Source organism: Microtus ochrogaster, linkage group LG8, assembly GCF_000317375.1.
Source record: "Microtus ochrogaster isolate Prairie Vole_2 linkage group LG8, MicOch1.0, whole genome shotgun sequence".
Taxonomy (NCBI): Eukaryota; Metazoa; Chordata; class Mammalia; order Rodentia; family Cricetidae; genus Microtus; species Microtus ochrogaster.
Window position 1 is genome coordinate 20766602 of NC_022033.1, and position 11488 is coordinate 20778089.

Genomic DNA, 11488 nt, shown 5'->3' on the forward strand with positions numbered 1-11488 from the left:
GGGGGACCTGCTGCGCCAGCCGGGCCCGCGCCTCCCGCACCCAGCCCCCTCCGCGCAGCTCCGTCGGCGGGAGCGCCCTCCACACCACGCGCCCACCTCGGCCGCCTGGGGAGCACGTTAGGGTTCCACCCTAGCTACCTGAGCTACGCATCGGTGGCTAGCACTACCTTCCAGACACGAAAACTGAGGCACTGGCTAAACCTTGACCTGAGTGTCTTTAACTGGAGACCGGGACCAGACGGACGGAGTAAGGAGAAGAGGCAACATTATTCCAATGTATCAAGAGGCGAAACAGGGGCTCACTACGTGTCCCAGCTTGGCCTTGAACTTGTGACCACCTCCAGCCTCTGCCTCAGTAGGACAGGGACTGCAAGCATCAGGCCAAGCCTAAATTCATTTCTAATGCATCTGGAGACCATGCACATCTGGGGACTAGTGTGCAGGTAGCCAGCCACTAAGGACAGCAGGACCAACTGGACAGGAAGTAGAGAAGGAAAATGGGACGGGGGGGGGGTGGAGGGGGAGGGATATGGCTTCAGGTTGGTCTCGAACACCACCCCGACACACACTACAGTCCCTGCCCAGGTTCTGAGGCTGCTTCTTGGGGGGGTATTGAGGGGGTCCACCTTTGACTCCTCCTTTTTCCTCTAGAATGGGTCTGACTAGCTATCTTCTTTGCTTGAAAGTGCTTCCGTCTCACAGATGGGCAACTGAGACCCAACCAGGTGATGTGGCACCAGGCGTGGGCTTCTCCTAACAAAAATCCTTACGAAGGGCAGGTTCTCGTCCTTCTTGAATGAAGGTAAGTTGCTCCGGCCTCAGGTCTCCCTGAGGGGCCAGGAAGAAGCAAAACTTTGAGTCAGGCTGATCTGAGTTCACATCTAGGCCAGGTGCCTCAGGGCTCGTTCAGTCCATCATCTTCCTGTTCCAGCCCCCTCCTGTCGTGAAGCGGGAGTGGACAAGACCAAAGAACCGTAGGCTGTGCTGCCGAGCCGCCAGGGTAGCCCACCTAGGCCCGAAGAGGGGATGGGACTACTCAGGGTTCCTCAGGAACAACAGGCAAACTAGCCACTCCCGTTTGCAAGGCTTGCTTAAAGATTAACGGCTGTTTCCCAGGTCTCCCCTCGGCAAGCCCTAGCTGGAGGAGCAGGTTTCTCCGCCCTCTTCCCTGCCCAAGTCTTGTCTAATGGCCTTTACTGGCCACAGTGGGCTGGGGGAAGGGTGGATACTCTCTGGTGAGGTGCTGAAGCTGGTTCTCAGCGTCTTGCAAGAACTGAGCGACCGTTGTCCTTCCCAGTATCACAATTAGTGATGTCAGATTGGTCACCTGGCATCGGCCTCCAAGGAAGTATGTTCTACTCAAAAATAGAGAAATTTGACAAACCATGCCTTAGTTTCTTTTTCTTCCAGAGAGTTGGTTGTTAAATATTTGCCAGCATATCACTAAAACCGTTGCCAGAAGTTCCCCCAGAAAGTTCTGGGCGTTTCTAGGGCTGAGACGATAAAGCTCCAAAGCACAAACTTTGGACCCGCAGGCTTGGGTTGAGGCCTCAACGCCACTGCTTTGCAAATCTATAAGTGGCCTAGAGCATGCTATCTCTCTGAGCTCAGAATGCAAAAATCCTGCAAACTGGAGAAGGAAAACACAGCCCCAGAAGGCTGGGTACAGAGAGGCGAGGTGGGTTTGAACACTAACAGGAAGACAGGGAGACTGGTGTTGGCTCTGCTGCCCATGCAGCCCACACCTGGAGCTACCTCTAGCTTGGATGTTCTCAGAAACAATGGCCAGCAACAATGGTTTCATTGTTGAGCTTTCAGAGTGCTCTTTATTTTTAACCATCCCTGCCAGGCCTTTGCTCAGTCGGTAACCACCACCCGGAATGCCCACCCCTATCACCAACCTCCCCACCCTCCGAGGCCTTCAAGATCCTGGGTAAGAGCCACGTCCTCCAGGACATGCTTGAAGACACGCCCTGACAGAGGCACAACCCAAGCCCGTTCTGGGTGTGTCTGTTCCCACCCTGAGGGCAGGAACCATGGCCTGGTCTATGCCCAGCATCGAGTGGTCACTGGCCAGCTGGTTGTGGAAAACACGCTGACATGGTATCCACAGACTCTAACAGTACAAGAAACAACTCTTTCTGTCACTGGCTGTGGGCCTCCTTCTGTGGGCCTCAGTTTACTTATCAGTCACAAGGGAGTGGCCATGCCACCACTTTGCAGAATATGGTTGGGAGGGTTGCTGGTCGGCCTGGCAGACAAATGATTGTGGGGATTATTTTGCTTTGTGTTAATGAAACAGCAACTTACTGCTTTGAGCCTGCACATCATTGTCATCAAATGTTCGGGGCCAGGCTTGGAACGTCTACAGGGGCTGCCTTCCAGTACCAATCGCTAACACATGGTGGGCGCTCCCCCACCTCCAGATCGGTCTCTCTCTGTAGGCCACACTGGCCTCACTCAGACTTTCAACAGCCCTCCTGTCTCATCCTCCCAGGAGCCGAGACCCAGGCGGAAGCCATCTTGCCGAACTCTGGCAGACTCTGCTTGTGTGGACGTTGTCCAAAAAGGACTGCACACCCAGCCGTGGAGGATGAGTCAGTGGGTCAGAGTACTTGTCCAGTGTATGAGCATGGGATCTGAGTCTGAATCTTCGGCCAGGCCTGGCACGTGTGCAGAAAACCCCAGCGGTGGAGGGCGGGGACAGGTGAATCCTGAGAGCTCCCTGGTCAGCTGATTCAGCCCCAAAAGCGAGATTCGTGTTCAGTGTCAGGCCCTGCCTAATGGAATAAGGTGAAGAGCAAAGGAGGAAGACACTGGACATCCTGTCCTGCCCTGGTTTCCACATATGCACACACAGTACACCACACACACACACACACACACGGTTCCACGCGTGCACACACAGTACACCACTCCACACACACACACACACAGTTCCACATATGCACACACAGTAAATCACACACACACACACGATTCCACGTGTGCACACAGTACACCACACACACACTTGGTTCTGTTGCACCCAAGTTGCCGAGACCCCAAGACCACCAGACACAGATTCACTGAAATGCAAAAGCAAGGTTTAATTGTGCAGTACAAACTGCGGTAGGGACCTCGTTTCACATACCTATGCAATGGGGGCCAGAGAAGGTGCCCCACTGTTCTTAGGCAGGGTTTATAAAAACAAAAAAACACAAATCTACAGTTATGGGAATAAGGGGTACAGGTGACTCACTGATTGACTCCAGTCTAGGGGACTTTCCGTCCTGCTGATATCCACCTTGGGGCCTAGCACAAAATGGAGTTGGTTTTGTCCCTTCAATCCCCCCTTTTCTTGTAGATCGACCCAATCCTGGGTCTCTTATAGTTAGTTCATAGGTATCTTCTGTCCTGAGGGGTCTATAGTTCTGAGAGCACTGCACCGTAAGTAGGATGGTCCCCAATATTTCCTTCATAAATTGGACTAGCCTATTGAGTGTACGTGGTCCGAAAGTCAGCAGTGTCAGCAAAATGACCAGGGGTCCTGTCAGCGTGGAGGTGAGAGTAGCCAACCAGGGAGAACTATTAAACCAGGATTCAAACCATCCTTGGCTGGCTTTCCTTTCTCTCTTTCTCTGTGTAAGTCCCCCCCCACCCCCGCACCTTGGCCATGGTATTCCTTACACATCCTGAATGGTCTATACAGAAACAGCATTCTTCTCCCAGAGCTGCACACAATCCTCCCTGTTGTAAAAGGATTAGATCCAGTCCCCTTCTATTTCAGCCAGTGAGGCGCGGGAGTCCTGCAAGTGGGCGACTGAGGTCTCTAGGCGTTCTGTGTCAACATCTATAGCTTCTCTCAGATCAGAGTAATGTTCACTTTGGGACAGAAGAGAGGTAGTTCCTGTCCCCAGCCCTGTGAGGCTTGCCCTCAAGAGATACTGAGTGGGCCCTGCGGTGGTGGCACACGCCTTTAATCCCAGCACTCGAGAGGCAGAGGCAGGCGGATCTCTGTGAGTTCGAGGCCAGCCTGGTCTACAAGAGCTAGTTCCAGGACAGGAACCAAAAAGCTACGGAGAAACCCTGTCTCGAAAATCCAAAAAAAAAAAAAAGAGAGATACTGAGTGTAAGGGTGCTTATGGGCTCCCTGTTTATTCTGGTTAGACCAGAATCCTGCTCCATTCTATCCAGGAAACCTTGGTAGTCGTGATAAAGGAGCCGGGTACAAGTCTAATGAGGACACAATATCCGTTAGACTCCTTTAGACCTGAAGTATGTGCACAAGGAGTTAACCCCGAGGAGCATGCCCACCAGGAATCATTGTGGGGGATTAGGTGCTCTGCAGTGGCTGTGGGAGATAAGGTGAATTGCAAAGAAAAGCTTTGGCAGCGGGAACTTTACCTATGCAAAGCCCCTGTCCTGGTACTTGTTCCAGGGTTAGAGAGTGTGGTGATGCCAGCGACATTCATCAGACTTAGCTGCTTCTTGAATAAGGGCCTGGACAGCAATTCCCTCATAATAAGGGGGAGCCGCGCCATAACAGAGCCAACAGGAGTTGATTAGGGTCAGCCGTGAGGAGTTTAGAACCGTATAAGTCTTGGTCAGAAGCTCTAGGAGGGGATGCTGTTCTGGCACCGAAGGCTTGGTGATGGCTAAGGCATCTGGGGCCCATGTTTGAGGTGAAAGTGTGGTTAGAGCAAGTGCTGGGACACCAGTCTCTTTGTGGGTGGCGGAGTAGGATTTGGGTCCAGTGCCTTATTGGGGCCTATTATTGCTGGTTTTATGGGCTCTATCTTTTTTTTTTTATCTTCTTTTTATTTTTATTTTTATTTTTTTTTATATGGGCTCTATCTTAAGTCAAATTACAAGGGTGGACAGGGCATGTCCCCCACATCTATAGTATATTATACTCCAGAATAGGCCTGATGACCATCGTGTGTCCAGTTTTCCCTGATTAGTGAAAGTAATTTTTATCTGGTCTAGGTCACCTGTCCTGCAGGGCTTGTCAGGTTGAGGAAGAAGGGGGGCCATACCAGATTACATATTTAGAAGTGACTAAGTCTGGTCTGCTAACAGCCCATCTCCATTCCCCATCATTAGAGGTTACACAGTCCCAACTTTTGCAGAAAGAAGATTCCAGGCCGCACTGCTTCCTATACCTGATGTGACCTGGGCACACGTAAAAACCATACCTCCTGGCCTCCGCCTGGCCTGTTGCTCTATAAACATGGTTCAGGTCATGAAAGCAGAAATATAGATCAGGCCACCAGGTGTTCAATGGGGCCACACGGGTAGTCTGGTACAGAGTTTCCTATGACTCTCCATCCTCGAGGACCCAAGACAGTTTAAAGGGTACATGGGGGTTGACTTCTTTAGCAGGAGCAGGGGGAACCAGCATCAACATCAACAGGATCAGGAACCAAGCTTGAGCAGGCAGGTGATGGCAGGCCCCGGGGGCCAGAACACAGTGAGCTGTGTGTGAATGTGTCTGTGAGCACGACCACGGACCTGTGCTGTAGGAATGAGGTCAAGTGTCTTGGACAGCTAACACCTAACACAGCTCAACCTTCTGTGAGTCAGAAAATAGGCAGAGGCATGAGTGACATCTCTTCAGAGGCTGGCCACCCGGAAGTGTGGTCATTCCTCCACCTACCCACTGACCAGGGAAGAGAGGAGAGAGCACGGAATCAAGAGCAGACGGGAGTCTCATCTGTCAATCTGCTACCCAAGGAAGCTGAGGCCCAAGACTCAGAAGTCAATCCCTGCCTGGATTACGATGATAACAGTAGCCGGGGCAGCTTAGTGACATCCTGTCTCGGAATTAAAAGCAGCAAATGACCAGGGATACAACTCAGTGGAAGCATGCTCGTATAGCATGCAGGAGGGTCCCCAGCACTGGAGGGGGGAAAAGATTAAATTTGCTCGTGGGAAAGTAGGGAGCTATCCAGTCCCATCAGTCCCACAAGAAGGCCAAGTGCCAATAAACTCAGCTGCTCATCCACTCGCTCCCTTCTGGCCCAGAGAGGGTCAGACAGCTTCCCAAGGCCACCCAGAGCAGAGGGGTGGGGGCCTCTATCCCAGGCCTCCTTCCTCTAGAATGCCTGTGAAGAAACTTGAAAGAAGTCAGGCCCTTGATCCCTCCCCACCCCCCAGGCCTGACAGGAGGGCAGAGGGCAGGCCGGAAGTCTGTAACAAGAGCAGAGATTTTCCTCCAGTGAGAGCAGCTTAGAAACCTGCTGTGCGAAGGAGCCCTCGGGCTGGAGGGGGGCAGTGGAGGAGCGGGATGGGGGATTCTGGGTGTGTGGAGGGGGATAATTACAAAGACAATGCCCTCACTGAGAGCGCCTGAGCGTAGCCTCAGAACAGTCCTTTGTTCTTCGCTAGGGAAGTGGAGATAACTGTCTTTCCCCGGGACGAAGGGGAAAGGAGGCTCAGAGCGGTAATTTAACTGGAGACGGTGACTGGTGACGGACGGGTGAGGCCTGCTAGACTCAGGCGTCCCTAATCCGGGCTCAAACACGGCAGAAGACTCCTGCTGGGAGCCTTTCACACCTGAAGGACTAGCCGCCACTCCCCGCTGCCCCGATAGCCCTCCCTCAGGTCTGTCTGCACCTCCATAGATTCTCTCTACTTTCCCCCAGGAGATGGAATGCAGTCTGTCTGCCTGAGTGCTCAACAGAAAAATGCGACCTGTCCTCCGTGAGGGAGAAGAGCCAAGTCCTGCTCCTTGTGTGGACCAACGGGGACAGTGAGCAAAGGAAAAGGGAGGGCAGCTAACTGGACAGTGGACACACCTGGCCAATACTTCCTTAAATCAGGTGACCAAAGTCAGGGTGACCAATGACTAATCCAGTAACTGGTGGACCAGGTAAGGAAGACCATTCTTCCCTACTCTAACTCACCCCAGCTTAGCCCCATCCCAGCTCACCCCAGTTTAACCCTATCACAATGAAGTTCTTCCCATGAAGAACCATAAAGGGGCTCACACAAGGCTCTGATATGGGGTCCCCGAAGTGGGGACCAGCAGGAGGCTGAACAGTGTATTTATTTTTATTTTTATTTTTTTTGGTTTTTCGAGACAGGGTTTCTCTGTGGCTTTGGAGCCTGTCCTGGAACTAGCTCTTTGAGACCAGGCTGGTCTCGAACTCACAGAGATCCGCCTGCCTCTGCCTCCCGAGTGCTGGGATTAAAGGCGTGCGCCACAACCGCCCGGCTGAACAGTGTGTTTAAAAGCAGCTTTGGAGACTGGGTTAATCCTGCTTGACTTTGCTTCTTGCATTTGCTTGCGGAGGATAAGTAGTTGTTATTTTATTTATTATTATTATTGCATTTATTTATTTTCTGTGAGTGAGTGTGTGTGTGTGTGTGTGCCTGCCCGCTTGTGGGTGTGTGTCTGTGTGTATGCTTGTGTGGAGTTCAGAGGACAGCTTGCTGACAGAACGTGGTGGTGCACACCTTTAATCCCAGCACTCTGGAAGCAGAGACAGACAGATCGCTGTGAGTTTGAGCCCAGATTGGTCCACACAAGGAGTCCCACACCAGTCAGGGCTACACAGAGAGACCCTGTTTCAAAATAAACAAAACAGAAGACACCTTATAGTGTCAGTTATCTTGTACTACCAAGCTCAGGCTGTTGGGCTTGTGGCAAGTGCTTCTACCCACTGAGCCATCTTGCTGGCCTTTGTGGTGATGATTGGTTGAGTCAGGGCCTCATGTTTCTCATGCTAGCCTAGAACTCATGACAATCTCCCAAGCCGCCAAGTCCTGGGATAAAAGGCATAATCTATGATACCTGGATTTAAAATATTGTAGTCTTGATGACATAACCCCATTCATGTATTTTTCAAACTGTGGGCATGGAGAAAATAGAAGGGACAAATACAATATCCTCAGTTGCTGTCTGGGGGCAGAGCGGTCATCTGAGAGGAGCTTCATAAGAAACTGTTTGGAGAGCACTCAGTTTTCTTCTGCGATGTTCGACCCCTTCCCTGTGTGTCCCTGGACACCCTGGCGTTGTCCATGAGCCCCCTGGGAAGGATCCTGTTCTGAGTAGTGGAATCCTTGGCGTTCCCAGGTTGGGGGGTTGGGACTAATGTTGGCCTGGGGAAGCTCCTGCACGGTGGATTCATGGGATCTTAGTCTGCTTCTCCTGAGGGAAGGTAGAGATTAGTAGTTTTGGATGGTCCCAGAAGGGGAGAAAAGTAAAGAGTATGCTAGAAGAGAGACCAGGAAGAAGGAACAGAAGAGAGGGTTCCATTCAAGAAGAATCAGCCCCTAGAGTCTGTGATCCTCACTTCATAATAAGAGCATTAGTCTCAGAGTAGAGAGAGAAGGAGACAGCTTATTTTATGACTTTAGAACAGCAGGCAAGCTGCAGAGTGAATGCAGAGAACGGGTTATAAACCCTGACCTATGACCCTTTCTCGCTTTTCTCCTATTGAATGGGCAGGGGCGCAATCCAGAGTCCTCAAGGTCCCATCTCCCCCTCCATAGCTCCCGGTTGTCTTTTTCTCAATAGAATCTGTGCGTGGGTTTGTCTCTGCTTTACATCCAGTTTATTTTAAAGCTCATCAGATGCATGACCTTGCAAGCAAACATTAAGACTAGTTCTAGTTTGGGGCCGGGCACGAGAGGGCGTCCTAGAATTTAGGTGGGGGTAGGCAGCTGGATAAGCAGGCATTAGCCGGCTCTCGTGTTTTCTGTTCATTTATAGCTTGATCTGAGCTGGTCCAAGGTACCTTTGAAAATGAACCTTCAGATTTCATTTTAAAGAAAATTTTAGATTTATTTATTTGATGCGTGTGTTTCGTTTGCATGTATGTCGGTGTACCATGTGTGTGCCCGGTGCCTGGGGAACCCAGAAGGGGGTATCATGTAGGAGCCCTGGGATTGGAGTTATGGATGCTTGTGAGCTACCATGTGGGTGCTAGGAACCAAACCATGCTTGCAAGGTCATGCATCTGATGAGCTTTAAAATTTTATTTGAGGGCAGTGAGTGTTCTTAACTGCTGAGTTGTCTTTCCGGGCCCCAGATTTCACTTCTCACACCTCACCCTCGCTCAGGGGTACTGCCCCTCTGAAGCTCCGCGGGACAGGCAGCTGTGCGGTCAGCCTCCAACACTTCCCTCACACTGGTCCCAGCGAGGAAAGACTACCCCATCATTTCTGGAACCCGGGTTTGGCATGCTTAAGATGCCCTCTGCTTCTTCAGCCACCCTGGTCTCTTTCAGAACACTCAACCAGACACCACCCCAGGTCCCCTCCCAAAGCCCATTGTCTCCAGTGGGTCCCTGTACGGCATCAAACAAGCCCACATTTAAGATGCCACACGGGGCCTGGTCAGCTTGTTCCCTCACCTTTGACCTTCCCCCTGCTTCCTCTCCACTGGCCTCTACTCCCTGGTTAGCTCCTGATCGCTTCTGCGCTCTCTCTGGATCCCAGCCCTATGGACCCCATCCCTGTTTCTCGAGGAATGAGTAATGACGACCTATGTGTTGTCCCGGCTTGCCAGGAGTACAGGGTAGAGGTTGGGCCCCGGTTAGCTTAGGGCCCCAGACTGCTCAGACCACATCTGACTTGTTGTAACAAGAATCTGACCCTAGATTCTTCTGGATGGCAGGAGCCGTGCCAGGCAAGCTCAGCCCTGGCCTGAGGCTATATTATCAGCTCTGGCTCCCAGAGTGGGAACTCAGCCAGCTTACTCTTTCCTGTGTCACACCCTGTGTCGAGCCTCACCTTCTCCACAGCCCCTGCCAGCTCAGGGAGGAGCCTCAGGGAGGGAATTCCTGAGGAGGCTCGACTAAGCCCAGATCCTTCTACAGCCAAGTAGGACCACAGGTCCGACATAAACCTCTGTCCAGTTGCCTGAGTTGGGGGGTGCCCCGAACCATCAGGGAGGGTCCTCTCCACACCCCATATTTGAGCCATGTTGTGGTCTGTGCTGAACTTTCCATTTACAACTTCAACAATTAGACATTATTTAACCATCCAATAGTTAAATTAGCTGCCTGGCCCTTGAGCTGGCTCACCCCAGCCTCCCCATGAAGCTGAGGCAGCTGCACCTGCTGGGCCTTAGGGCAGGGCTGTTTGACTCAACCAGCTCCTCCAACCTTGTGGAGCTCCCTGTCTCAACAGGGAGGAATCTTGCCTCCAGAGGAAAGCAGGAGAGGGCTAGCCTGGGCAGCTCCACCTAGGACCAGGGTCAGCCGCTGTACTAGCCTGGCCCCTCTGTCTTCCAGACAGCAGAAACTCAGCAAGGCTGAAGCACTTCCAGCTCTAGCCAAGGCCTTGGGAGCAGATTCAGGGTTCAGCCTGGGGGCATTGGTTAAACACAAGGCTGGGGAGTTCACAAGTTGGTGTTTGAGATGGTGGGTGGGGAAGAGGGAGAGAGCTCAGCCGACAAGAAGTCAGGGGGAACACACAGAAGAGAGCAATTCTGGAAAGCTTGAAGGCTGAGAAGGGCCCATTTGATGACCCAAGGAGAGGCCTTCAGGCAGAGGCCATGCACAGGTGGATTTGAGCTGATCCCCCTGGTGGTGGCAGATGGAGACCAGTGAGAGGTGAACCTGGAGCCCTTAGCAGAACCGAGGGCCTGGGCTGTGGAAAGGGGCGAAGTGTGGAATCCCTGGGGACAGTAGCTGAAGAGGCAGTCTGTGGCCCAATGTTCCAGGGTCTGTTTCTGGAAGGTCCCATTTGGCAGCCAGATGGAGGGGTGGAGAGAGGCAGGGGAGGCCAACAGATACATACGGTGGGGAGTCATTCAGGAGTGGGTGACAGTGGCTCATCAGGGGCAGAGGAGGTGACAGGAGAGCAAGTGATTGGAGTCTACACAGAGGAAGCACCCCGGGTGCTTGCTGGTGGATCAGGAGTGTGGGCGGTGAGAGAGAGCAATGGAAACTGATCCCCAGGCTTCAGGGTGAGTGGGGAAGCTGCTGATTGCGGGGGAGGGACTTCCTCTTCACGTAAGGGAGGAATCAGTCGGGTTTGGACCAGATTCTAAAGGTCAAACTTTCTAACTGCCCACGGGGATGCTGAGAACAATTAATACTGAACACACTGCAGCAGGTGCCAAGCGCTTCATGGGTATTTACCCTTAGAGAAAGGTGCTATTACCTCCATTCCGCTACGGAGGAGCAAGGCTCAGAAAGCCGCATAGTGTGAGAAAGCCAGACACATCCAGGGAGCTCTCCTGTCTCACCGGCCTCTGGAGGAACCTGTTAAAAAATGCCTGTGACTCCCAGTAACAGTCTCTGGGAAGACCAGGGCAGGAAAGACATGTCCAGCAAGTACCCAGGAGACTGGCAGGACCTAGGGATGCTGGAGAGATGGCAGCAGAAGGTGGAGAGAATAAGTGGGCTTCATCCTTCTAGGTGCTAGGCTCTCTGGGAACAAACGAGGACTTGATCAGGGCCCAGAGTCTCTGTGGAAGAGCCCTGGTGTCCTTGAGCGCTGGAGATGAGGACAGCCAAAGGCACAGGTGCCAGAATAGCAGGGTCTCCTGGCC